A 27,412-nucleotide genomic window follows, 5' to 3' on the forward strand; every position below is an offset into this window, starting at 1 on the left:
CATCTTACGTCTACAATATCTATGCACAATGTAATTCAATTCGGTGCAGTTTTCCTTGCATTTCGGCCTCAAATTTAAAAAAATTGGGTGTGGCATTTGCCCCCTTAAAACGGTTTCTCCGCAGAATAAGAAAACATATTCGTTTCTTTGCGTATTGTCCCTATACAATGTTTTGTTCCAATTCTTCATGTTTCTCAAGTACTTGTGACATATTGTTATTAGCACTTTTGATATTTTACGATCAAAGTTTTGGAGGGGTTTGTGTATAATCTAAACTGTTTTTGTTTTCAGGACAATAAGAAACCTGTATTCCCCAATTTTATGTCTACAGTATCAATGAACAATTTTATTCACTTCAGTTAACTTCCTCTGGCCATTCGGCCTCAATTTTCAAAATTTTGGGTGGGAGCTTTTGCCCCTAAAATCTTACTTCCGTAGAAAATAGAAAACCCGTATTCGTATACTTTTTCCACACTGTCCCTACACAATGTGTTGTTTCAATTTTTCATGTCCTTCAAGCACTTCTGACATACTGTTATTAGCACTTTTGATATTTCACGATCAAAGTTTTGGAGGGGTTTGTGTCCCACATAAACGGTTTTCTTTTTTTCAAGAAAATCAAGAACCAGTATTCCCCCATTTTATGTCTACAATATCTGTGCACAATTTCATTGACTTCGGTTAACTCCTTCTGGTCTTTCGGGCCTTAATTTGAAAAGAATTTGGGTGGGGGCTTTTACCCCCCTAAAACCGTTTTTCCGCAGAATATAAAAAACCCGTATTCCTTTATTTTTTGCGTATTGTTCCTTCACAAAGTTTCGTTGCAATTCTTCAAGTCCCTTATACACATCTGACATACTGTTACTAGCATTTTCAATATTTCGCGATGAAAGTTTTGGAGGGTTCCGTGCCCCACGTTACCGTTTAAAAAAAAAAAAATACGAAGCAGGCATTCCCTAATTTTGTCTGCAATATGTGTGTAAAATTTCGTTTACTTCTGTTCAATTTCTTTTCCTTTCGGGCGTCAACTTTCAAAATTTTGCGTGGGGGCTTTTGCCCCTTAAAACTGTTTTTCTGCAGAAAATACGAGACACGTGTTAGTTTATTTCATGTGTAATATCTACCTGCCAAATTTTATCAAAATCGAAGTGTTACACATCGGAAGTGTTACTTGTTAGTAACTAATATTTCTTTTAAATTTTGGAGGCGCGGTGGCTCAGTGGTAGAGCGTTCACCTCCGGTGCTTGGGGTTCCATGTTCAATCCCAGCTCGCGCTGTGTAGAATTTGTGGTGGACAAACACCGTGCTTGTGTGTTTTGTGGGATCTCCCTTTTCCTCCCACATTTTCATTCCACCATTTCACTCATCTCTCATCATCACCGTCTCCTTTAACCTAACCGAAATAAACGTGGGGTGTAAAACTGAAAGATTTCATTTGATTTTTTTCTTTTAAATTTTATGAACAAATTAAAGATTATACAAGAGAAAAATTGAGATCTATTGCAAGTTTCGGCTCGTTTCAACATTGAAGGAAATGACGGCACAGTTATTTGGATTCAAGGTAGACATAAAATTTGAAACTGAGATTTCACTATATTTCTGTCATCATTTTAATGCGCACTGTAAAGTTCTTAAATTCTAATTTGGTATCCAAATTGAGTTGCAACATAATAATTGTTAGAAAACCCGAATTGGCAATGCAAATTTAAGATTAGTCGATGCTTTAGATAGCATGGGAAAAAGGTGAAGAGTGTAACCTAAGTGTGTGGCCAAGTAGGTTGCGAGGCGATGTAATAAATTACATGTCTTCTACTTGCCAGAGTCCAACTCAACCGTTTCATTTTGTTTGAAAACAAAACACTTTTATCATGAGTTACATTAGCATACAGTACATGAGTGACAATTTATAGTATGATAGAATATACTATGAGTTTTAATAGATAGAAAAATGCAGACACTCGATAATTATTACGTAGTAAGATTTCAATAGATTCAGTGCTTGATCGTGCCGTGTGTGAAGTTATGAAATAATTATCGCCTTTCCCTTGACCCACTGGTATACACGGGATAAAATGGGTTTCGATTCTACTTTATTCACTTTGGATAAAGTTGGAAACTATGCTTTAGTCCCTACCTTGATCATATCCTGGTTCGGAGGGTAGGTTTCCGAGACGAGACGAAACGTCTCTTGAAATGCCCCGTCTCCTCTCATGTCTCAAAAATGCAAACACAGTTTTTTGAAATTGTTTAACATTTTATTAACTCGGAATAAATTATTGCCTTCGAAAGTATACCAGCGTTTATTATTTCAAATGAGACCGTTTATTATTTCAAATCCGTTCTGTATCTTTCTAAGTAATAAATACTGGAATTGGTTTCAAGGCTGTTCTGAGTGAACACTTTCTTCAAAATAATATTAAAAATTATAAAAAGATTTTCGAGACATTCGAGTCGAAAAATACATTTGTCTCAACACGTGTCGAATTTTACAAAGTGTGTCTCGACTCGAATTCCAGTCGAGGTTCGACACACGTCGACTCGTGGGCATCCCTAAATATTTATATTTTAAATGTGTAATATTACCTCCCGAAAAATGACACCGAAGTTAATTTACCAAAGTCTACCTTCTTCTTGTTAGATTAGTGATCGTTGTTTAGGATAGATTATGCAAAGTCAGATATGGTTATGTATGTTTACACTTTCGTTTCTTTCTTTCAAGGGGGTGCGGTGGCTCAGTGATAGAGCGTTTACCTCCGGTGCTTGGTGTCCCTGGTTCGAGCCCAGCTCTCGCCGTGTGGACTTTGTGGTGGACAAAAACCGTGCTCGTGGGTTTTCACGGGGCTCTCCCATTTCTTCCCACTTTTTTCATTCCACCATTTCATTCATTTTTCATAATCACCGTCTCCTTTAGCCTAAACGGCATAATCGTGGGACGTAAAACTCAAAGATTTCATTTTTTCTTTCTTTCAAAATGTATTTATATCTATTCCCATTTATTATTAATAATTTATTTCTTGCATTTATTAATAACTATCTGAAGAACCCATTATTCGCATGGTGGCTGTATTTGGAAGTCAACGCCTGTAGTAGTTCAGCGTTGACTTCAGCGAGTGTGAAAACTATGGATTTGACATGTATATCGGTCATTTTGGATTATGTTTACATGTTAGGGTATACCCTCCGGTACCCCCACCCGCAACCAAATGGGGTGAATTTGGAAGTTAATGCAATCGGAGTTTCACCATTGATCTCAGAGACCGCCAAAACTATGAATTCGACACTAATATCGGTCATTTTCTATTACTTTTATATGTCCCTGTAAACGTCTCCTGAAACCCTCTGGTTCGATTAAAAAAAAAAAAAAAGAATGCTTCATCTTGATCTGGGACCTGGACCAAGGTACCCGAGATCAAAATTTGGTAACTCGGTCAACTCGCCTGGTCTCCAGGCAGCACACAGATACATATAGGGATGCACACGAGACGAGTCGAGACAGGATTTTCCTGACAAAATTCGAGTCGAGATACGGCTCTTCCAATAGTGAAATATATATTTTTCGAGTCGAGATATCACTTTTACATCACATTTTCGAGACCAGGCAGCCACAAATCTTGTCTCGTGCCCATCACTAAATACATACATACAGACAGACACATAAACACACTTTTTATTTTATTTAAATTAGAAAAAATGAAATCTTTGAGTTTACGTCAAACGGTTATGCAGGTTAGGCTAAAGGAGATGGTGATGATGAGTAATGAATGAAATTGGTGGAATAGAGAAAGTGTGAGGAAACGGGAGGACCCCGAGAAAACCCACGCACACAGTGTTTGTCCACCACAAAGTGCACTTGGCGGGGGCTGGGATTGAACCCGGGACTTCAAGTAGCAGAGGTGAAAGCTCTACCACTGAGCCACCGCGACCCCTTACTGTGTTTCTTCCAGAAATGTTTTTAGGGGGCACTGCCCACCCAGAGCTCTGAGAGTACCCCCGGAAGAGACCAAAATAATACGTGTAAAATATAATAATAAATAGAAAAATATCAACAGTGTCCCCCGGAATACGAAATGTGCCCCCCGGGAACAAAGTTTCTGAAAGAAACACTGATTTCAAACACAACAGATAGAACCAACGGGGCCGACTTTCCAAAATGTATGTGGGTGCATATCAATGGCGGGGCGTGTTATATGTTTTCTGTGGAGTCTCGATATTGTTTTTTTTTTTTTTTGATTGATTTCTTTTCAGTTAAAATCTTTTGTGAACACTGTCATAAAGGGCTGTGCTCTGATAAAGTAAAATATACCGGTAATATAAGGATAAGTTGGGGCAATCCTAGCTCAGTCGGTAACACGGCTGGCTTAAACGTAAAGAAACAGGTTTAAACCCGTGTTGAAGTTTAATTACTGTAATGCATATTCCCAACATATACAATCGTGATATTTAGTGTATATTTTCAACAACTTACATGATAAAGAATGTGTGCAAGAAGCAGTGATATTATTAACACGTTACTAAAAGAAAATACTACATTCATACAAATTAACATGAAAAAGTCATCATAAAAGAAAATAATTTTAATGTTATTGAAGAAAGAACTTGCAAGGATTTTTTTGTGGACATAAAATATAGTGACTAACTTAGTGTGTTCCTTGGTTGCCTTTGCACAAACAAACTTGAAACAAACAATTATGCTTTAGAGGTTAGAAATTTTCACTTCCATCTCGATGTTTTAATTGTTTATTTTTTGATAGTGGCAAGTGAGAAATATTTATTTCATTATGTTTCTATGAACCTGAAAATCTTGCCTGCAGCGCCCTGACAAGTTTATTTGTGTGAGTGGTGGAGCCAGGGAACACCCACGTAGTCGGCACGCATGGACAAAACAACTCCTAGCATTTCTTACACAGTACATGGTTGTTTGGCGTAGAACGTTGCTACTATACTAGCTAGTTCCAGCTAGTTAAGCCTTTTATTAACAGCCGGAGGCAGCATTCTGTTATATCGTTGTAGTGAGTCGCGTGTTAAAATACTCCTAGTACCAGCGTTTTCATTCTTCTATTGACCTTGAAGAACAAAACAAATGCCTTTCAAGGAATACAAGTTCCCTTTAATTCATGATGTTGATATAGAAATCACCTTCCAACCTATGCTGAACATAAATGCTGGAAGTCTTTCTAAGACGAGCGGAACGAGCGAGCCATTTATCAAACGGCTAGACTCGAAACTCGCCGTCAGAAACAGTGACTCGTCTCGGAACTCGATTCGAGAAAATTACCTTTGATTCGACTCGAAACCCGGGGGGCGCGGTGGCTCAGTGATAGAGCGTTCACCTCCGGTGCTTGGGGTCCCTGGTTGGATCCTAGCTCGCGCCGTGTGGACTTTGTGGTGGACAAACACCGTGCTCGTGGGTTTTCTCGGGGTTCTTCCGTTTCCTCCCACTTTCATCATTCCACCATTTCACACATTTCTCATTATCACCGTCTCCTTTAATCTAACTGGCATAATCGCGGGACGTTAAACTTAAAGATTTCATTTTTTTCTACTCGAAACCCGACTTGAATTTGAGTCGAGTTTTAGCTCGACTCGTGCCCATCCCAAGGCTTTAGAAAAAATGGCAGTATATTATTATTCTGCTAAACTAATTATATAATAATAGCAATGTTGTTATGTAAAATTAAAAATACAGAATATAGAGAAGCGTAGGATATGCAAACTGATCTGAAAGAACTCCAATATTACATACCATCAACAAACTATTTTCTAGTAGTACAGTAGGCCTGCTCATCAGAACACCGTTTATTCATATTAACCCCTTACTGTATATCGTTAATTATAGTACCCTTGTTTTCAGGGTGGGAATTACCGAAGGAATGAGGGGGATTTTCCCCCTCAATCACATTTTGTTCTAATGTCAATCTAATTTCCCCACTATTTTCACCGTTGCTTAATTTAACTATAATATTATGACTACAGTTGTTACTTGCAACGGTATCCTCATACCCTTCAGTTCGTCGTCGTTCGTGAATATTGAATGTACTAATCATAGGTGTCCAAACTCGCGATCCCGACGCTCGTGAGCTCGGCATTCACGCTCAAGCGGGCTCGGGCTCAATAATTGAGCGCGAGCCCGAGTGAGCCCGAGCTCCAATGAAATAAGTAAGCGCGAGCCCGAGTGAGCGCGAGCCCACTTGAGATTAGTGAGCGCGAACCCAATCGAGAGAAGTGAGTGCGAGCCCGAGTGAGCGCGAGTGCGAATGAGCGCGAGCCCAGTTCAGAGAAGTGATCGCGAGCCCGAGTGATCGTGAGCCCAGTTGGGAGAAGCGATGGCGAGCCCCAGTTAGCGCAAGTGCGAATAAGCGCGAGCCCAGTTCAGAGAAGTGATTGCGAGCTCGAGTGAGCGCGAGCCTAGTTGGGAGAAGTGATCCCGAGCTCAAGTGAGCGCGAGGCCAGTTGAGGGAAATAATCGCGAGCCCGAGTGAGTGCAAGCTCACTTGAGAGAAGTGAACGTGAGCCCGAGCGAGCGCGAGTTAAATTGAGTGCGAGCCCGCGCTCACTTCACACTCACGTGGACTCATTTGCTTTGGAGTCAGAAAAAAAATAGGAAACTTATTCCATGTGCAGAATTGTAAAGGAAGAATGAAACAACTTTACAAAAAGAAAAAGCACATTTTTGAGGTCTGAGCTGTCATTATATTGTTCAGAGGACTTCAAACACCTTTCGATAGAGAACCGACTTTTTCTTGGTTTTTATGAGAGGATGGTATTTGTTTGAGGCAGGTATTTGTTTTTGTTGCTTTAGTAACAACTTCTATGACCCAAGTTTTTTTTTTGTGAGATCATAGAGTAAGGAAACTACTTGACCTTGAGAAGTAGGAAATTTATTTACTAGCAACTAATGAGGCTGTGCGTTCATAGAAAAGTCGAGGGAAATAATTATGTATTATTTAATTGTAGCTTTTTTAAATCCCAATAAACAAGAGTAGCTCTTAAGAATGTTGATAACTTGCACCATAATGGTTATTCAGCCCATTAATTTATATGAGGAAACATTGTTTTATTTTTTTGAAATAAAAGAGTTTTAGCCTGCTAATTTTACTGACTACTACTTCTTGGGATCTTTAAATGTATTCTATGCGAAATTTAACTACTGTATTATACAATTTTAATATATACCGGTATAAATAAAAACTAAAACAACATTACATTGAATATTTTTAAAGCAAGGAACTCTTAAATATGACAGAAGAAGAAATTAGTAAAATTGAATGATTAATATCTCGTCTATTTAAAAGAAAAATACTTCCTCATATAAGTCAATGGGCTATTAAAAAAGAAAGATAGCAATTTAACATCCAAAAAAATAAGACACACAGACACACACAACACACACATACACACACACACACACACACACACACACACATACACACCTCCTTTCATTAAAGTCTTTTTTCGAAAGCTACCATGAGACGATGGCGTGTCGTTTGTTACAACTAGAGTTAAAATGAGGGAAAACACGGGGGACATCATCTCCCGCTTCCAAAAATATCTATGGCTTCCCTCCACTTCCTAAAAAATATAGTGGGCAAAGATAGGCACAAGGGACGGCATGACGTCATGCGTTCCCCAACCTTTCCAGATCCATTTTTACCCCTGGTTATAACTCGATTTTGATGTTGTTTGACATAATATTTTCATTGCGGATTTATCAAATCTTATTACCGTGAAGATTAACACATACCTGACGAAAGAGCTAAGGGTTGCCAGCAGCACATATGCTGCTAAGATGGCACTGGATAGTAGATTACACTCTAGCGCGGGACCCGACTGGGAGCAATCGGTCCAATCCGCTGAAGTTCGGCCCTGATTATTGTATACGACAATTAATATAGTAGGAAAGTTTTCTTCTTATAGTTTGAAGCAACAAAAAGTCTTTTAATTTTTATCCGTGTTACTTCTCTTACAAGCTCCCTCCGATTAAAAGTACATTTTAAAAATTATAAAATATTTTTTCTACATTTCCTTCTCTCTCTATATAAAAGTTATTCCTCTGGAGGTATACACTACCAGAACTTCTCAAAAATCGCTAATTTTTAATGCTTTTATTAGCACGTCCCTGTAGGATAGGCCGGAACTCCTGCAAGTATTACTGGAGCCTATGAGACCATTTATATTGCAATACCCTCTCAAGTACTATTATTTTGTTGTGTTACATTCAAACCGATATAAAGGGGCCAGAGAAAGCTCCCTTTTCCCTTTGGTTTGCTTTTAGCTTCCACAGAGGTAGCTGTTTTATTATAAAATGGTTTTAACCAACACTTATAGTCACTTATATCAGATCCTGTTACTTCCTTTAACAAACGTTTAGCAGACCTTCGGGAAACGTTTAGCTCTTGTTATTATAAGGTCTGGAATTTCACGAATGTTGAATACCTGTAATGTCTCCTTAAATTTCTACTTCTAATTTTACTTCTAAAGCTGTCTTCTCACAAAAGTATAAATAAATCAAAATCAAAATCTAAGAATCTGTGTGTGAGATAAAAACAAGAGATATCTATGCGTAATGTGGGTGTCGGACATAAGCTCACCGGACATAAGCTCACGACAGTCTTATATTATAGGGACGGACAAAAGCTCACCGATAGCAAACATAAGGTCCCTTGAGGGACTTGTAATAAAATTCACCGAATATTGAAATTCAGGTGTTAGTTACTTCCTAAGCAGAAAATGGAGCTACTATCTTATATGACTTACCCATCAGGTATAAAAAAAGTAATAAGGACGTTGCGGAGTTGCGTTGTATTAAACTTGGGCAGACCTTGAGGAACTTGTAATAAAATGCCCTGGCTATTAAAATCTAGCTTTTGATTACAATTACAAATAGACCAAATAACTCGGTAGAAAGCAGAGCTACTAATGTCATATAGCAGTTATCAGATATCAGAATAAAATAGGGATGTTGCTAGTTTAATGTGTGAAGCATAGGCGACAGTAAGTCTAATTTTGGCCCTGGAAATTTTCGAACCAAATTTTTCTTATAAGCCTGACAGTTTATCAACTGCATTAAAATAATTTCATGATTCGGCATGAATACTTACATAATAGAATTTGCTTGCTAACAGGACTGTTTTTCTTAAACGAAATCATCATACTCAGATATATTAGGCCTTGCTTCTTAGTGCTGCAATCGTGCTTGCAGACGAACTCTCAAAGAAATCTTTTTCTTATTTACTAACACTAAGCTTTTTTTGGTTCATAAGTTGTTTTGATCTTAGTAAATAAGAAAGAGATTCATTTGATGAGTATTGGTCTGCAAGTGTGATGACAGCCTTAAGACTTGAACTCTGCAACACACTTAATATTTTATTCTGATGTCTGATAACTCCTATATGACGTTAGTCATATAGCCTATTTTCTATTGAGGAACTAGGCCTACTAGCAGTCAAAGCCCAGATTTAAATATCAGGAGCATTTTATTTCAAGTTCCTTAAAGTCCGCCCACGTTTAATACATTAAACCCTGCAACATCCTTATTATTTTATTTTTGTATCTGACAACTCATATATAGCATTAATAGCTCTATTTTCTACTGAATTAGGACTACTGCTAGTCAAAGTCTAGATTTTAATACCTCTTTAATACCTATCATACGTTTTTCTAAAGCAAAATGAAATATATCTCAGATACTTTCAGCCATAGCGAAAAAAAAGGAGATACCCTTTCCCCAAAATCGTTTTCCGATATTTCTGTGCTGCAAAATTTCTTGAAGCAGCTGTTTTAACGAAGTTTAGTATTAACGTGTCAGGTATTTCTATGAGATAAGAAAAAATCTTATTTTGTAACTAAATGATAGCTCTATTCACATAGATTCTGCAAACAGAAACAATGATTAATCGATATAAAAGTGACTCACATTATTTTAACTAAAATCGATTTAGATAATAGTTTGGGCTGCCGCAAAAATAGGAAAAGTAGAAATAGGAAAAGAAAGTAGAAAAGTAGAATAGGAATAGTAGTAGTAGATTAATTGTAACAACTCCATCAGGGGTTGAAATTGGAGGGGGCATATGCCATTAATCAGCCCATTAAGGTGTACAAGCTCGCGAGCATTGCTCTTGCGCTCAACTGGGCTCGGGCTCTATAATTGAGCCCGAGCCTCAATGAAACAAATCAGTGCGAGCCCGACTCAGAGAAGTGAGCACGAGCTCCAATGAAATACGTGAGCGCAAGCCCAATTGAGGGAACTGAGCCCGAGCCCGAATGAGCGCGAGCCCAATTGAGAGAAATGAGCCAGGGCGCGAACGCAGTCGAGAGAAGAGAGCGTGAGCCCAAGTGAGCGAGAGCCCAGTTGAGAGAACTAAGAGCGAGCGCGAGTGAGCGCAAGCCCGGGTGAGTGCAAGCCTAGTGGAGAGAAGTGAAAGCGAGCCCAGTTGGGAGAAGAGATGCGAGTCTAGTTGAGACAAGTGAGCGCGAGCCCGGGTGAGTGCATGCCCAGTCCAGAGAGATGAGCGCGAGCCCGGGTGAGTGCGAGCCCAGATAAGATTAGTGAGTGCGAGCGCGAGTGATCACGAGCCCAGTTGGGAGAAGTGATCGCGAGCGCTAGTGATCGCAAGTCCAGTTGCGACTAGCGAGCGCGAGCCCGAGTGAGTGCGAGCTCAGTTGAGAGAAGTGAGCGCGAGCGCGAGCCCAGTTGAGACAGGTGAGCGCGAGCCCGAGCGAGCCCAGTAGAAAATGGCCACCTCTGGTACTAATTGCGCTTAACAATGTAGAATATTTATCTATAAATGCTCTTAGAGGTTGGCCAAGAAGTAAACAAATAGCTTCTTCCATCATACTTGGGCATGTCATATCCATCCTCTACATTTGTATTGATTACCATCTTGTTTTAATTTTTGTTATAGTTCATTTTAGTTTGCAAGTTTGCATAATATTTGTAATATCCAATAAATAGAACAAGTGGATTTAATAGAACATAAGTGGACTATTATTGCGGAACATAAGTGGACTACAGTTTATGGAAATGAACCTTTGACACTGTACTCAAAATCTGAGTTCGGTCTATATATTCTCTCGTGGCTATATGTTAATGTATATGCTTACGATGCGTCCGTAGTGAGCAGACACGTTAGTGAAAGTGAGTAAGAGTATAAGATTTGTTTTAGCATTTGCTAATACGACTGATTCTCCGTGTCATTCATTGTCTGTCCCCCTCATCTCTCCGGTAATTCCCACCCTGAAAACAAGAGTACCATAATTAACGATATACAGTAAGGGGTTAATATGAATATACGGTGTTCTGATGAGCAGGCCTACTGAACTACTAGAAAATAGTTTGTTGATGGTGTGTAATATTGGAGTTCTTTCAGATCAGTTTGCATATTCTACGCTTCTCTATATTCTGTATTTTTAATTTTACATAACATTGTTATTATTATATAATAAGTTTAGCAGAATGATAATAAGCTGCCATTTTTCTAATGCCTTGGGATGGGCACGAGTCGAGCTAAAACTCAACTCGAATTCAAGTCGAGTTTCGATCCGAATCAAAGATAATTTTCTCGAATCGAGTTCCGAGACGAGTCACTGTTCTTGACGTCGAATTTCAAGTCTAGCCGTTTGATAAATGGCTCGCTCGTTCCGCTAGTTTTAGAAAGACTTCCAGCATTTATGCTCAGCATAGGTTGGAAGGTGATTTCTATATCAACTTCATGAAATTAAAGGGAACTTGTATTCCTTGAAAGGCATTTGTTTTGTTCTTCAAGGTCAATAGAAGAATGAAAACGCTGGTACTAGGAGTATTTTAACACGCGACTCACTACAACGATATAACAGAATGCTGCCTCCGGCTGTTAATAAAAGGCTTAACTAGCTGGAACTCGCTAGTATAGTAGCAACGTTCTACGCCAAACAACCATGTACTGTGTAAGAAATGCTAGGAGTTGTTTTGTCCATGCGCGCCGACTACGTGGGTGCTCTCTGGCTCCACCAATCACACAAATAATCTTGTCAGAGCGCTGCAGGCAAGATTTTTAGGTTTATAGAAACATAATGAAATAAATATTTCTCACTTGCCACTATCAAAAAATAAACAATTAAAACATCGAGATGGAAGTGAAAATCTCTAACCTCTAAAGCATAATTGTTCGTTGCAAGTTTGTTTGTGCAAAGGCAACCAAGGAACACACTAAGCTAGTCACTATATTTTATGTCCACAAAAAAATCCTTGCAAGTTCTTTCTTCAATAACATTAAAATTATTTTCTTTTATGATGACTTTTTCATGTTAATTTGTATGAATGTAGTATTTTCTTTTAGTAACGTGTTAATAATATCACTGCTTCTTGCACACATTCTTTATCATGTAAGTTGTTGAAAATATACACTAAATATCACGATTGTATATATTGGGAATATGCATTACAGTAATTAAACTTCAACACGGGTTTAAAAATGTTTCTTTACGTTTAAGTCAGCCGTGTTACCGACTGAGCTAGGATTGCCCCAACTTATCCTTATATTAACGGTATATTTTACTTTATCACAGCACAGCCCTTTATGACGGTGTTCACAAAAGATTTTAACTGAAAAGAAATCAATCAAAAAAAAAAAAAAAACAATATCGAGACTCCCCTGAAAACATATAACACGCCCTGCCATAGATATGCACCCACATACATTTTGGAAAGTCGGCGCTGTTGGTTCTATCTGTTGTGTTTGAAGTCAGTGTTTCTTTCAGAAACTTTGTTCCCGGGGGGCACATTTCGTATTCCGGGGGACACTGTTGATATTATTCTATTTATTATTATATTATACACGTATTATTTTGGTCTCTTCCGGGGGTACTCTCAGAGCTCCGGGCGGGCAGTGCCCTCTAAAAACATTTCTGGAAGAAACACAGTTTGAAATACACCTAATCTAATATAAATAAGGGGTCTCTGTGGCTCAGTGGTAGAGCGTTCACCTCTGCTACTTGGGGTCCCGGGTTTTATCCCAGCCCCCCCCAAGTGAACCTTGTGGTGGACAAACACTGTGTGCGTGGGTTTTCTCGAGTTCCTCCCGTTTCCTCACACTTTCTCCATTCCACCAATTTCATTCATTACTCATCATCACCGTCTCCTTTAGCCTTACCTGCATAACCGTTTGACGTAAACTCAAAGATTTCATTTTTTCTAATTTAAATAAAATAAAAAGTGTGTTTATGTGTCTGTCTGTATGTATGTATCTAGGGATGCTCACGAGACAAGATTTGTGGCTGTCTGGTCTCGAAAATGTGCTGTAACAGTGATGTCTCGACTCGAAAAATATATATTTCACTATTGGAAGAGCCGTGTCTCGACTCGAATTTTGTCAGAAAAATCCTGTCTCGACTCGTCTCGTGTGCATCCCTATATGTATCTGTGTGCTGCCTGGAGACCAGACGAGAGGACCGAGAGTTACCAAATTTTGATCTCGGGTACCTTTGTCCAGGTCCTAGATCAAGATGAAGCGTTCTTTTTTTTTAAATCGAACCAGAGGGTTTCAGGAGACGTTTACAGGGACATGTAAAACTAATAGAAAATGACCGATATTAGTGTCGAATTCATAGTTTTGGCGGTCTCTGTGATAAATGGTGAAACTCCGATTGCATTAATTTCCAAGTTCATCCCATTTGGTTGCGGGTCGGGGTACCGGAGAGTATATCCTAACATGTAAAAATAATCCAAAATGACCGATATACATGTCAAATCCATAGTTTTCACACTCGCTGAAGTCAACGCTGAACTACTACAGGCGTTGACTTCCAAATACAGCCACCATGCGAATAATGGGTTCTTCAGATAGTTATTAATAAATGCAAGAAATAAATTATTAATAATAAATGGGAATAGATATAAATACATTTTGAAAGAAAGAAAAAATGAAATCTTTTGAGTTTTACGTCCCACGCTTATGCCGGTTAGGCTAAAGGAGACGGTGATTATGAAAAATGAATGAAATGGTGGAATGAAGAAAGTGGGAGGATACGGGAGATCCCCGAGAAAACCCACCAACATGGTGTTTGTCCACCACAAAGTCCACACGGCGAGAGCTGGGATCGAACCAGAAACACCAAGCACCGGAGGTAAACGCTCTATCACGTAGCCACGCGCCCCTTCAAGGAAAGAAACGAAAGTGTAAACATACATAACCATATCTGACTTTGCATAATCTATCCTAAACAACGATCACTAATCTAACAAGAAGAAAGTAGACTTTGGTAAATTAACTTCGGTGTCATTTTTCGCGAGGTAGTATTGCACATTTAAAATATAAATATTTAGGAATGCTCACGAGTCGACATGTGTCGAATCTCGACTGGAATTCGAGTCGAGACACACTTTGTAAAATTCAAGACGTGTCGAGACAAACGTATTTCTCGACTCGAATGTCTCGAAAATCTTTTTATAATTTTTAATATTATTTTGGAGAAAGTATTCACTCAGAAACAGCCTTGAAACCACTTCCAGTATTTATTACTTTAGAAAAATACAGAACGGATTTGAAATAATAAACGGTCTCATTTGAAATAATAAACGCTGGTATACTTTCGAAGGCAATAATTTATTCCGAGTTAATAAAATATTAAACAATTTCAAAAACTGTGTTTGCATTTTCGAGACATGAGACGAGACGGGGCATTTCAAGAGACGTCTCGTCTCGTCTCGGAAACCTACCCTCCGAACCAGGATATGATCAAGGTAGGGGCTAAAGCATAGTTTCCAACTTTATCCAATGTAAAAAAAGTAGGATCGAAACCCATTTTATCCCGTGTATACCAGTGGGTCAAGGGAAAGGCGATAATTATTTCATAACTTCACACACGGCACGATCAAGCACTGAATCTATTGAAATCTTACTACGTAATAATTATCGAGTGTCTGCATTTTTCTATCTATTAAAACTCATAGTATATTCTATCATACTATAAATTGTCACTCATGTACTGTATGCTAATGTAACTCATGATAAAAGTGTTTTGTTTTCAAACAAAATGAAACGGTTGAGTTGGACTCTGGCAAGTAGAAGACATGTAATTTATTACATCGCCTCGCAACCTACTTGGCCACACACTTAGGTTACACTCTTCACCTTTTTCCCATACTATCTAAAGCATCGACTAATCTTAAATTTGCATTGCCAATTCGGGTTTTCTAACAATTATTATGTTGCAACTCAATTTGGATACAAAATCCTGACTTAATTAGAATTTAAGAACTTTACAGTGCGCATTAAAATGATGACAGAAATATAGTGAAATCTCAGTTTCAAATTTTATGTCTACCTTGAATCCAAATAACTGTGCCGTCATTTCCTTCAATGTTGAAAGGAGCCGAAACTTACAATAGATCTCAATTTTTCTCTTGTATAATCTTTAATTCCCACTATTCGTTCATAAAATTTTAAAGAAAAAATGAAATGAAATCTTTAATTTTTACACCCCACGTTTATGCCGTTAGGTTAAAGGAGACGGTGATGATGAGAGATGAGTGAAATGGTGGAATGAAAAATGTGGGAGGAAACGGGAGAACTCCGACGAAACACACAAGCACGGTGTTTGTCCACCACAAATTCTACACAGCGCGCACTGAGAAAAAAAAATGTAGGTGGCATACTTAAAAACGTAGGTTACATTCGTAATTCCTGTAGTTTCTGGACTTAACGTACAACCGTATATAGCATCCTGCAGCAAACGTATAGCTGAAAAAGTATGTATTATACGTACTGTCTACATAAGTGCAATGACGTCATTCGTGTGACGTCATCTACAGTAACAAGTATATACGGAGGTAATATCTAGCTTTGTGACGTCAGGATCGTATGTAGCATGTGGGTTAATAATGACGACACTCACTGACTATCAGGACGGAGCGTAATTTTAAGAAGTATGCAATATACGTTCTGTACGTGTGTTTCTTGCGTTCAACCCCGAGACAGCATCTATATTTTACTTGTGCCCCGTACGTACGACTAGATACAGTGTACGTATTGTACCTATGTATTATACAGATTTTCCTTATGTCGCACACAGCTTGTCCCGATACAGCATACAGAATATCCGTATGCACCATACAGAGTGCACATATGCAGCTTACAGACTGTCTGCATGCGGCATATAGATTACACGTATGTCGCGTACAGGCTGGCCATATGTAATGTATGGATTGGATGTATGTAGCTTGTAGATTGTCCATATGAAATATACGGATTTTACCTGTATCGCATACGTATTGCCTTGTTGTAATATATGAATTGGACATATTCAGGATCTAGATTGTACGTATAGTGCACCATTATTGAAGTGCTGCAACATACTGAGAAATGCATGATACATTCTTACTGTAATGTTGCCACATATTGTTTTTCTCTGTATGGAAACAAAAATAGCTTAAAATATGGTTGATCTCCTTTGTGCCAATAATAATAAAATTAAAAATACTACACTTTTCAAATCTTAGTTTGGAGCAGTGAAACTGTCCAGAGAAATGTATTTATCTGCAGGGTGTAAGTTTGGACTTCCTGCTAATTCTTTGGAAAGCTACTGCAAAGCCAAGTGTTGAAAAGTGGCACAAGAGTTAATTTTAAAATTATTGGCACAAAGGAGGGTAACCATATGTTAAACTATTTTAGTTTTCATACAGATTAAATCAATATGTGACAATATTACTGTAAGAATTTATCATACCTTTTGCAATAACTTAGTTGCAGCACTTCAATAATAATGCAAAATGCACAGCCATGTACAATCCTATGTTCAAACTCAAAAAAGACTTACGTACTGTCATTTATTAAGCCATTATCATCCATTGCTTGTACAGTCACGAAAGAAAATATTCTTCAGTTGACAAAATTTGTTTTCCTAAAAACTCAACAATAAATTAACCTATCAGAGTACCGACTTTGGCAGGTTGTCAAGTTATAACTATTCGAAGAATAACAACAAAAAGATCCAAATTAATTAATTTGTTGCCGAGCTATTGGCAAAAGAAAATTTGTCAACTTTCAAATACTTTCTTTTCCGTGTGTACTATATAAAGACGACTTTACCTCATTCTTTTCCTTAATAATATCCTCTTCCAAAATGCAGAAGTTGTTACCATAAGAGGCGTGAATAGGATTTTCCAGAAATAACTTCTCTGCACATTTTAATTAACAGATAAGTTATTTTTTAAATGACGCTATAATTAAAAACATGGTGTCAGCTGAAAACGTTTTCCCTCACAAGATGATTCCTAAACAGTACTCCCCGTTAAAAATGCAACTTCAAGGAGACAGGGTAGCTACGCCAAAGTTCCCAAGCCGATATCTAATAGTAAGTGTCGAATATGCTTAACCCTTAACATACCAAGCGGGGTACTCTAGGGACCCCAGAGAGTGATATTTGGTGATACTGCCGCAATTATAAGAATCAATTTATTCTCGATTTTTATATGTATCCTGCAACCCTTTGAGATATCAATTACATGATTAGATCAAAGATGCGTTTCTTTAAAAAATACAAAAAATAAAAACACACTTCAAAATGTAAAAACTCCATTGTTAAACCTGTGTTTCAGATTTACGAACACAAAAGTATGAAATTGTATGAAGAACTGAATAGTGTTCAAATATACATAATATTTGACGTCAACAATGTTCATTTAACTTAAGTATGCTTCTAGACATCCAAAAAATAATAGTTGGAGTAACCCTCTGCAATACTATGTTAAGAAATTAAAATAATACTTGGGATCCCCAGAAGACTCCAGCTTGGTAAACAACTTTGACGACTTAGGCTTGCTACGTTAAGGGTTAAACTTACCGCTGTATTCGCTGTGTGACAACGTGGTGATAGCAGAGCAGAACTGACCCAACATTGACAACCAGAACGACTGTAACACAGCGAGACATCGAGAGGATGTTCTCTTCTGGTATGGTAAGCCATGCGTCTTACGATCCAATACCACAGCTCATCAACTGTAGCTGGCGGAGTTCACAGGTATGAGAAGCTGTGCAGCCATCGACCAAACATATTTATCCTTCCCTGCTCTATACATTCTGCAAATTTGGACTTTCCTGGATGTATCCTTCTTAGTTCAACATTTTAAGTAACGAGCAGTGTAATAGTCTCATACATTATTTAAAGAAAGAGCGATGATTCTCAGAATTACTCGGAAGTTTCTAGTTTACAATTATATACATATATAGATAGATAGATAGATAGATATAGATATAGCTATATAGATAGATAGATGTACAATAATTTAAAACGGTTATATCAAAGTTTGCATTCAGAGCACAAAAAGAAGTATAGCTCTCGGAACATTGATTTTAGCCAGATAATACCACTAGTAAACTCAACCACACTCAGTACCGTTAGTTGCTTGGTATTGTCTATGAGGCAAAGATCATCGTATCTCATTGCGTGTAGATTTTTGTATTTGTTTAACACTAAAAATTGTTTGTCGCTAATCGAACCCAGTAACATATATATACCGACAGGACGTACATTAGTCACAAGGTTACATGAGTGAAACACTAAATTATTCGATTGACACTTGCGGCCTTCTCAACACTAGAGAAAGGTACAAAGTGATTAAATAAATACGAAACATAGTACATACAAAATATAGCGATGTATGAAGTCTCCTTTTCATACGATTTGGAGAAAGGATACATCTGTAGAGAGCAACATAAATGATTTCTCTGGATAATTTGGATTAGTCAGGAATTCGAACAAAAATAATTTTGAAATTCATTAAGTCCAACATTTTTTCTTTCTTTCTTCGGATTCTCAACAAAGTTGACTACTGAAAAGCTGAGTTACAGATTTTATGTTAAAACATATTCACTATACCATTGCCTTATTCACAGAACAATACATTAGTTATTAATGTATGACTGAAATAATAGTGCTTCGTGCAGATTTACTTTATAAAATCGGAATTGCAAAATGATAAAAAAAAAAGTTGCAAGGTATAATGTTCTTATTTACAGAGAAAAAGAGTTGAAAGGACTTAACGCTAACAAACATTTTCTTTAAACAGACATACATTTATTCTAATTTATGGAAGAAAGAAATAATTTGCGGAGCAGTATATTTATTAAGGTTACATATTTGTACAAAAGAATGTAAATACAATCGGGTCTGTCTTCAGAAAGGACGTGCTTTTAGCCACAAATTACACTGCTTCTTTTCGCTGTCTTTCATGCAGAATCCTGGTTTTGTTTTGATGCATGAAATACCTGAAACAAAAATCCAAAAATATTTAAAATGTTACATTTTAAAATATTTAACATTTTTTAGATTAAATGGACAAAATCTGTTCGGTCAGGTATGGACTTTTGGGTTTCTGGTAGGAAAATGATGAATTTAAAAAAAAGTGTTTGTTGATGCTGAACAACTCGAAATGTATTACTATGCAAAAGTAAGTGGGTACCCACTGGCGTTCGAGGTACCATGGGGTACCTAATATGTCTGCATCTTTAGATATGTGGAAATATATGTCTCTAAAATGTAAAGAACTGATATCTGTTTAGTACAGAAAACCGCAACTCGGTAAGCCTTATGGATACCGAGGCATGGGAAAATAAAGGACAACACCATAGAAGTGTGAGTTTTGCGTACTAGATTGTGCAGTTTCGAAAACGTAATTACTGAGGGCTAACAACAACCTCAAAAGTAGTTTCAATTCAATATACTACACACACGTCCTTATGGGGGTTTTCGGGTACTATGGCATTCGCAGACCTCCCATTTCTAAACATTCTAAAATATATCTTAATAAACTTATAAAGAACGTTACAGGTGTGTGTTTACCGAAACCGCAAGTCGGTATGTTTAACAGTTACCGAAATATGGTGAAATAAATAGGAACACCATAGGTATGTGGGGCTTCCATACTTGACAGTAGTTTAGAAAATTAATGAAAATATGACTAATGGCTATCAAGATATTGTCAAATAAAGGGAGGACCCACACAGTTATGGGGTTTTCGTGTTAGGTGGTAAAATTTCCGAAACCGATCATGAAATCTGAATAAGCACCAGTAGCAATTTCATCCTAAAGTAACTGGGTATTTCCATGGGGTTTTAGAACATCATGGGTCTAAAAAGATTAAGTTTTAAAAGCTTTGGAAAATATAATTTGACATTTGTAAAGAGTATTAGAAAAGAGAATAGAGTTACCCAAAACTTCCAGCCAGTACATCTTACAGCTAGAGAGACACCGTGAAATAAAAGAGTATTAGATCTTGAAATTTCATAAAACAACTTTTGATCTTAATAAAAGTTAAATAAGGTGGTACTTATATGGGTTAAGTGAGTACCTCACACTCGTCAGGGCAATTCCGATCGAAAGATTAATTCAGCTCGAAGTTTTCTTCGGGTAAATCCAAGCGTGATAATTCCTAGCGTCCAAAAAGAATGAAAATTCTTTGTCAATATCAAATATAGCAACCAAGATATAAGTAATTATGTATTTTACGACGTCGTAAAAATGGAGACCCACATGGATTTGTACTGTTGAGTCTTTGCTGTAAGAAGAAGAAATTTCAGAAAACTACCGTATATACCTTAATAGACAACTAAATGGGTGGAGGCACGGTGGCTTAGTGGTAGAGTGCGTACCTTTGGTGTATTGGGTCCCTGGTTTGATCCGTGTCCAAGTCAGTTTGTAGTCGACATTGTATTCGTGGGTATTCTCGGGGTACTCCCGTTTCCTCCCACCTTTACACTCCATCAATTCTATCATCAACATTCACTTGCCTTAATTTCATTTTAAAATTAAATGGGCAGTTAAGTGTGATCGTATCTCTGTGGATTAAGAGAATACTCCAGTGTAGTTTCTGCAAAACATACTAGGTACACACCCCACCACTAAGTTACTGTGTCCTCACTGATTTAATTGCATATTAAGGTATATACAGTAGGTTTTTGAATTTCTTTCTTATAGCAAAGACCCAGAAGTACAAATCCTTAAAGATCTCTATTTTTACGTCATAAAATAAATGACTCGTTATATTTTGGTTACTATATTAGATATTCACAGGGAATTTTCACTCTTTTACACAGCTCGATGAACCTTTGGAACTGCCTGAAGAAAACCTAGAACTAATCTTTCCATCGAAATTGTACTGAGGTACTCACTTAACCCATAGAAATACCATCTTATTTAATTTTGTTGGGACCAATAATTTTTCCGAAGTTTCAACATCTCATACTCTTTTATTTCACGGTGTTTCTCTATATGTCAGATGTACTAACTGCAAGTTTTAGGTAAATACATATTTCTAATACTCTTTACAAATGTCAAGTTATATTTTCAAAAGCTTTTAAAATTTAATCTTGGTAGACTGTAAGATGTTCTAACACCCCATGGAAATATCTAATTACTTGAAGATGGAATTGCTACTGGTGTTTATTAACTTTCCATGACCGGTTTCGGAAATTTTATCATCTAATACGAAAATCCCATACCTGTATTGGTCCTCTCTTTATTTGACAATATCTTGATAGCCGTTAGTCATATTTGAATTCATTTTCCAAATTGTACCTTCAAGTATGCAAGCCCCACATACATATCGTGTCGCTCTTTATTTTCCCATGTCTCGGTATCCGTAAGGCTTACCGAGTTGCAGTTTTCGGTAAACAAATATCAGTTCTTTACATTTTAGACACATGTATTTCCATATATCTAAAATGCAGAAATTAGGTACCGCATAGTACCCCTCTACCCCATTGGGGTACCCACTTACTTTTGCATACCAGGGCAAAAACACCAGTGGTCGTTACTTTAAGGTTGAAAACATACTCCTTTGTTTCTTCTGTGAGCACCGTGAATCGGTCGGAGCTGTACCATAGTTGGAAAGAGACACTGATCCTTCCTATATATGAGGCGTATAGTTTCTAAATCCGCCATCTCCTTCATAAACGGTTTCGAGAAAAACAGGAAAAACTGATAACTCAGAGATTATGTGAGATAAAATTTTCTTTTTAGAAATACTTTACTGCTTTCTGGACATTCATTATAACTACCAAATGACAAAAATCTCTCTCATCTCATTTCTCGGTTATTGGAGAAAGCAGTTTGGAGATGGCGGATTTTGAAAACAACTTTTGGAGATGGAGGACTTTGAATCAAACGTACCTAAGTAATTTTTGGGGATTATTTGCTTCCAAGTCATTACTATTATAATTTCTGATAACTATTTCAGAACAGAGCAGTAGATGGAGATAAACTGAATCTAAACGACGATATTAACTTATTGGGTGACATTATAATGTGCACAAACAAGGAAAAAAGAAATGAAGCTATAATCATAGTACGTTAGCTACATTTACAGGTCAAGTTCCGAAGTTCCCAGCCCGTTTAGAAATATCGTCTCCTAACATAACATAAGCTTACTTAACCTCACCTCACTAACCTAATCTAACCCATTGGGACCTAACCTAACATAGCCTGACATAACAGGATGGGAACTTCGGAATAAATGCCACCTTTACCAACAAGAAAAGGATTGAAAGTGATCTTTACACTGTTTTCAGATATAGTTCTCATCAGAATCATGTTCGAAACACTGGCATTCAGCCTAATCCTCATCTACACTTTCTTCTGTTGAAGCAGTCAGTCTCTTTTCAGCATCAACATAAATGGCTAAGTTTGAATTAGCACGCCAATTCTCCCCGAAGTGTTTCGTTAGGAGTTGAACAACATCTTGCAACTTTTTTTCATTAACGTCGGTCTTCAATTCATAGCATAGAATAGAATAGAATCGAGATGATGGGGTTTATAAACACACTGCTGAGTGTAGATGGCGGCTTTTGAAGAAACCCTGAACTTTAAAGCAGTAATTGAGGGTGGAGGTGGCGACATTTCAAACAACTCTTTTCACCATCATGTAGGGCATGGAAAGGAATACCAGTAAATCTACTTACCTCATTTTTTTTGAAAATTGGAGATGGCGGATTTAGAAACTATACGCCTCATATGACCATGTAGTCAGAATTCAAAATCAAATAGCCATTGAAGGAAAAACAATATTTTAAAATCCCTTGTATTGCACCGGTAGTAGTCATCTCAAAATCGAAATGTTCCAGTGGTAGTTAGGGTTTTGTACCAGTGTTCGTCACTCAAATAACTTGACATAATTTATTCAGAAACGCACTGTTTATCAGTTTAAAATTAAGAATAGAGTATAAAGTACTAATCTTAATAACTGTGCATCACTTTTGGCACTCAAGAAAGAAAATAAAAAAGTTTTTACATACTTTTTAAAGCAATTTCAGTAAGAAAAATGTTAACTGAATTCAAAAGTTAACTATATATTATTTTAACGTTAAGAGTACAATATTAATTACTATGTTTAATAACTATAGTGACTTTAAGCACTCAAGAATGAAAATAAACATGTTTGTACAATCCGCGGCAAAAAACCTGCAACATGAGCATATAAGTTTATTGTGAAATGACGAAGTCTTTTGTTACAAAGTAAGTGTGCACGGGAGGAGGCCGAGGTTTATCGTGGCGTGATTCGTTCCACTTAGATGTTATGTTCGTTCCCTGTGCTGTTAGGCGTAGTTTCACAATAAACTTACATCCTCATGTTGCAGGTTTTTTTTTTTCCCGCGAATTGTACATACATTTTTAATACAATTTGAGAAACAAAATAAGTTAACCGAATTCAAAACTTAATTATATATCACCTTAAGATTAAGAATGGACTATAAAATACTGAGGTTAATAATAATGCATTACTGAAGAATGAAAACAAAAATGTTTTTAACTACCTATATTGTATTTACATGTTGTTATTTCTCATTAACATGCTTTTTGATAACGCACGATATGGGCTAGGGGTACGCACGAGAAATGATTTGAGACTGTCACCTCTCGCAAAGGTGTCGCGAAAGTTGTCTCGTCTCGAAAACTGTATCTGTTTCTATTGGAAGAGCTATGTCTCGTCTCGAATTTCGTAACAAAAATTCGTTACACATGCAGTTTTGTGTAAAAAGTTAAATGTATAAATACAGGAGAGAAAAATTGCAAACAAACATTATGTTAGTATGTTGAACATACTTTTTTGTATGTGGTGCAAAATATCTTCATCTATGGGGTTACTTTGCACCAAAGTTTATATGAAATGAAATCTTTGAGTTTTACGTTCCACGCTTTTGCCGGGTATGCTAAAGGAGACTATAATCATGAGAATGAATGAAATAGTAGAATGAAAACTGTGAGAGAAAACGGGAAAACCCCGAGAAAACCACACACAGTGTTTGTCCAACACAAAGCCCATTTGGCACGTGCTGGGATCGATCCAGGAACTCCACGCAGGAGAGGTGAACGCTCCATCACTGAGCTACCACGTCCCCAAAAACACAACCTCAGAATATACTTCATATAGAGTAGAAATGAAATGAAATCTTTGAGTTTTACGTCCCACGATTATGCCGGTTAGGCTAAAGGAGACGGTGATGATGAGTAATGAATGAAATGGTGGAATGAAGAAAGTGGGAGGAAACGGGACAACCCCGAGAAAACCCACGCACACGGTGTTCGTCCACCACAAAGTTCACTTGGCGGGGACTGGGATCGAACCCAGAACCTCAAGCACCAGAGGTGAACGCTCCACCACTGAGCCACCGCGACCCCTCATATAGAGTAGAAGTAACAAGATGTAAAAAAAAAAAGAAAAAAAAATGGCCCGTCTGGAGGACATGTAAGCTAAACACCAATACAATTGTTACAGATTTATTTACTTGCACTGTTTAGGCTGAACATCGCAACACGAATATCATTATGTCACATCCTTTCAAAACTATGCTAACTGCAACGTAGACCTGCTTTGCTTCGTAATGTCCAAATAGTTGATTACTGTGCTCGAAAGCAGGCAAGTATCATACAAATTTATGATGTTGAAGGCGTTATTTTTCACAGCTATGGAGAAAAGACATGAAAACGAAAAATAAAAAGAAATCTTTGTTTTACTTCCTACAGTTATGCTATGTATGCTGACAGTCACAAATGAGTATTGAAAATTGATGATCTTGGAATACGATTTGGTGGAATAATGAGGGGGGGGGGAATAGACATTGATTAAATATAAAATTGAAAAGGAATAAGGGCCTGACGCTCAAATATTTATCTATCTGGCAGCCATCTTGATCCCTCTAAAATATCATGAAGTACTTGATTGATTCTAAACCCAATAATAGTAATAGTAATTATAACAATAAACACAGAATACACCTAGATATAATTTACGCACCTTGAAGTGTAGAAATTAATGATTGCAATCCTCAGCATTCCAATAGTTCTTTGGTTTCTCCAAATGAAGATTCGGACATCGGTTTTCTTCTCAAGCAATAATGGGGTACAATAATCAGTTGCAGTCCAAAGCCAAGTCACTAAGCATGAATATAAAAGATTTTGTGTTGTTAAATATTTGAATGTAAATTTCATGAAATAGAATTCATTAGTTAGTTACATACAAACTCTTACGCATGTAAGTCAGAATCTACTTGTAATAACTTGTAAATTTAAACAAACTAAATTATACTACAGTTATAGGGACATCAAACATATATTCCATAAGATATATAGGGTGTCTCAAAAGTCCCCTGACATAAAGTAACTCGATTATTATCAGAGTTACAACAAAATGTAATTGGGAAACCGTCTCCAAATATGATGTTTCCAATGTAAGTTGAAGGAATTTTCAAAATCGGATGAGCCGTTTGGCTGTACACTCTTTATGCGTCCAATGTTAAATGAAAATGCAACGTTGCCATTTACCTGGACCCACAACATAAGTGAATGAAGTTACTGATTTTTACGCTAACATGTCGATGGCTAGCCCCCATTTCAAACAGTAACTTCATTCACATATGTTGTGGGTCCAGGTAAATGGTAACATTGCATTTTCATTCCACATTGGGCGCATAAAGAGTACAGCCCAAACGGCTCCTCCGATTTAAAAAGTGTTCACTTTAGATTGAAAACAACATATTTAGAAATGGTTTTTCCTCTTACGTTTTGTTGTAACTCTAACTGTCAGAGGACTTTCGAAACACCCTGTATACATCATACGAAGTTCCTTTCTAAATTCTACACGGGTGTAGTTTAATTGAATGTGAGATGGGTGATACACATTAGACCGTTTGGGAATACTCTCCCAGACGGCCGCCATTTTGGATTAAATTTGTTTGTTATAAACTGGTGGGTAATGTGATATATATTTTGGTCTAGGAATTAATTCGTGCGGTTGGTACGCACACATTTGAAGCTGTAGTACAAACACAAAATACATAAATACCTTAAGAAAAATATTGTCCATCGCTAGCCACCGCTTTCGCCCATCTGTCAGGCAATGTACGGATTCCGTGGCGAAAGAAGTCCTCATCCTCGGAAGCGATCCAGTCAGAGATCCATGTTTCGATATCTTCTGAAGAAGTAAACCGCTGTCCAATCAAATCGTTGTTCATGCAATCGAACAAGTAGTAGTCCGAAGGAGCAACGTCTGGTGAATACGGCGGGTGGGGTAAAACTTCCCATCCGACATTTTCTAAATAGGTTTTGACCGGTTTTGCGACATGTGGGCGAGCGTTATCATGTTGAACAATAAGTTTATCATGTCTGTTCTCCCATTCTGGTCGTGTTCTGGCCAGAGCTTGCTTCAAACGCATTAATTGTCGTCGATAACGTTCTCCATTCATAGTTTCACCCGGTTGCAGCAGCTCATAGTACACCACACCTTTCATATCCCACCATATGCACAGCATAACCTTTGCACAGTGAATATCTCGTTTAGGTTGTGATGGACCTGGTTCACCTGGTTTCACCCAGGCCTTTTTTCGTTTAGGGTTCTCGTAATGGATCCACTTCTCATCACCCGTAATAATTCGATGCAGAAACCCCTTTCTGCTCTGTCGTTGAAGCAGCAATTCGCAAATGGTTTTTCGTCTTTCAACGTCTCTGTCTTTCAATTCATGTGGAACCCAATGTGACATCTTTTGAATCATTCCCATGGCTTTCAAGCGTTTGGAGACTGTTGTTTGATCAACGCCTAATGCTGCTGCAAGTTGTTCCTGCGTTTGACACGAATCCTGCTCGAGCAATGCTGTCAATTCTTCGTCTTGAATTTTTTTTGGCTGTCCAGCTCGCTCTTGGTCTGCCAAGCCGAAATCACCACTTCTAAACCGTGCAAACCACTTCTGACACGTTCGCTCAGCTAGAGCATGGTCACCATACACTTCCACCAAAATACGATGACTTTCAGTCACACTTTTCTGCATGTTAAAGTAGTGCAGCAGGACATCCCGCAAAAACACTTTATCAGGCACAAATTGCGCCATGTTCACTTAACTACAAACTGGTGTTGTTGACGCTTTAATCCACTGCCCTATACTACGAACGA

This window comes from Thermobia domestica, chromosome 11, assembly GCF_964235325.1.
Source record: "Thermobia domestica chromosome 11, izTheDome1.hap1.1, whole genome shotgun sequence".
NCBI lineage: Eukaryota > Metazoa > Arthropoda > Insecta > Zygentoma > Lepismatidae > Thermobia > Thermobia domestica.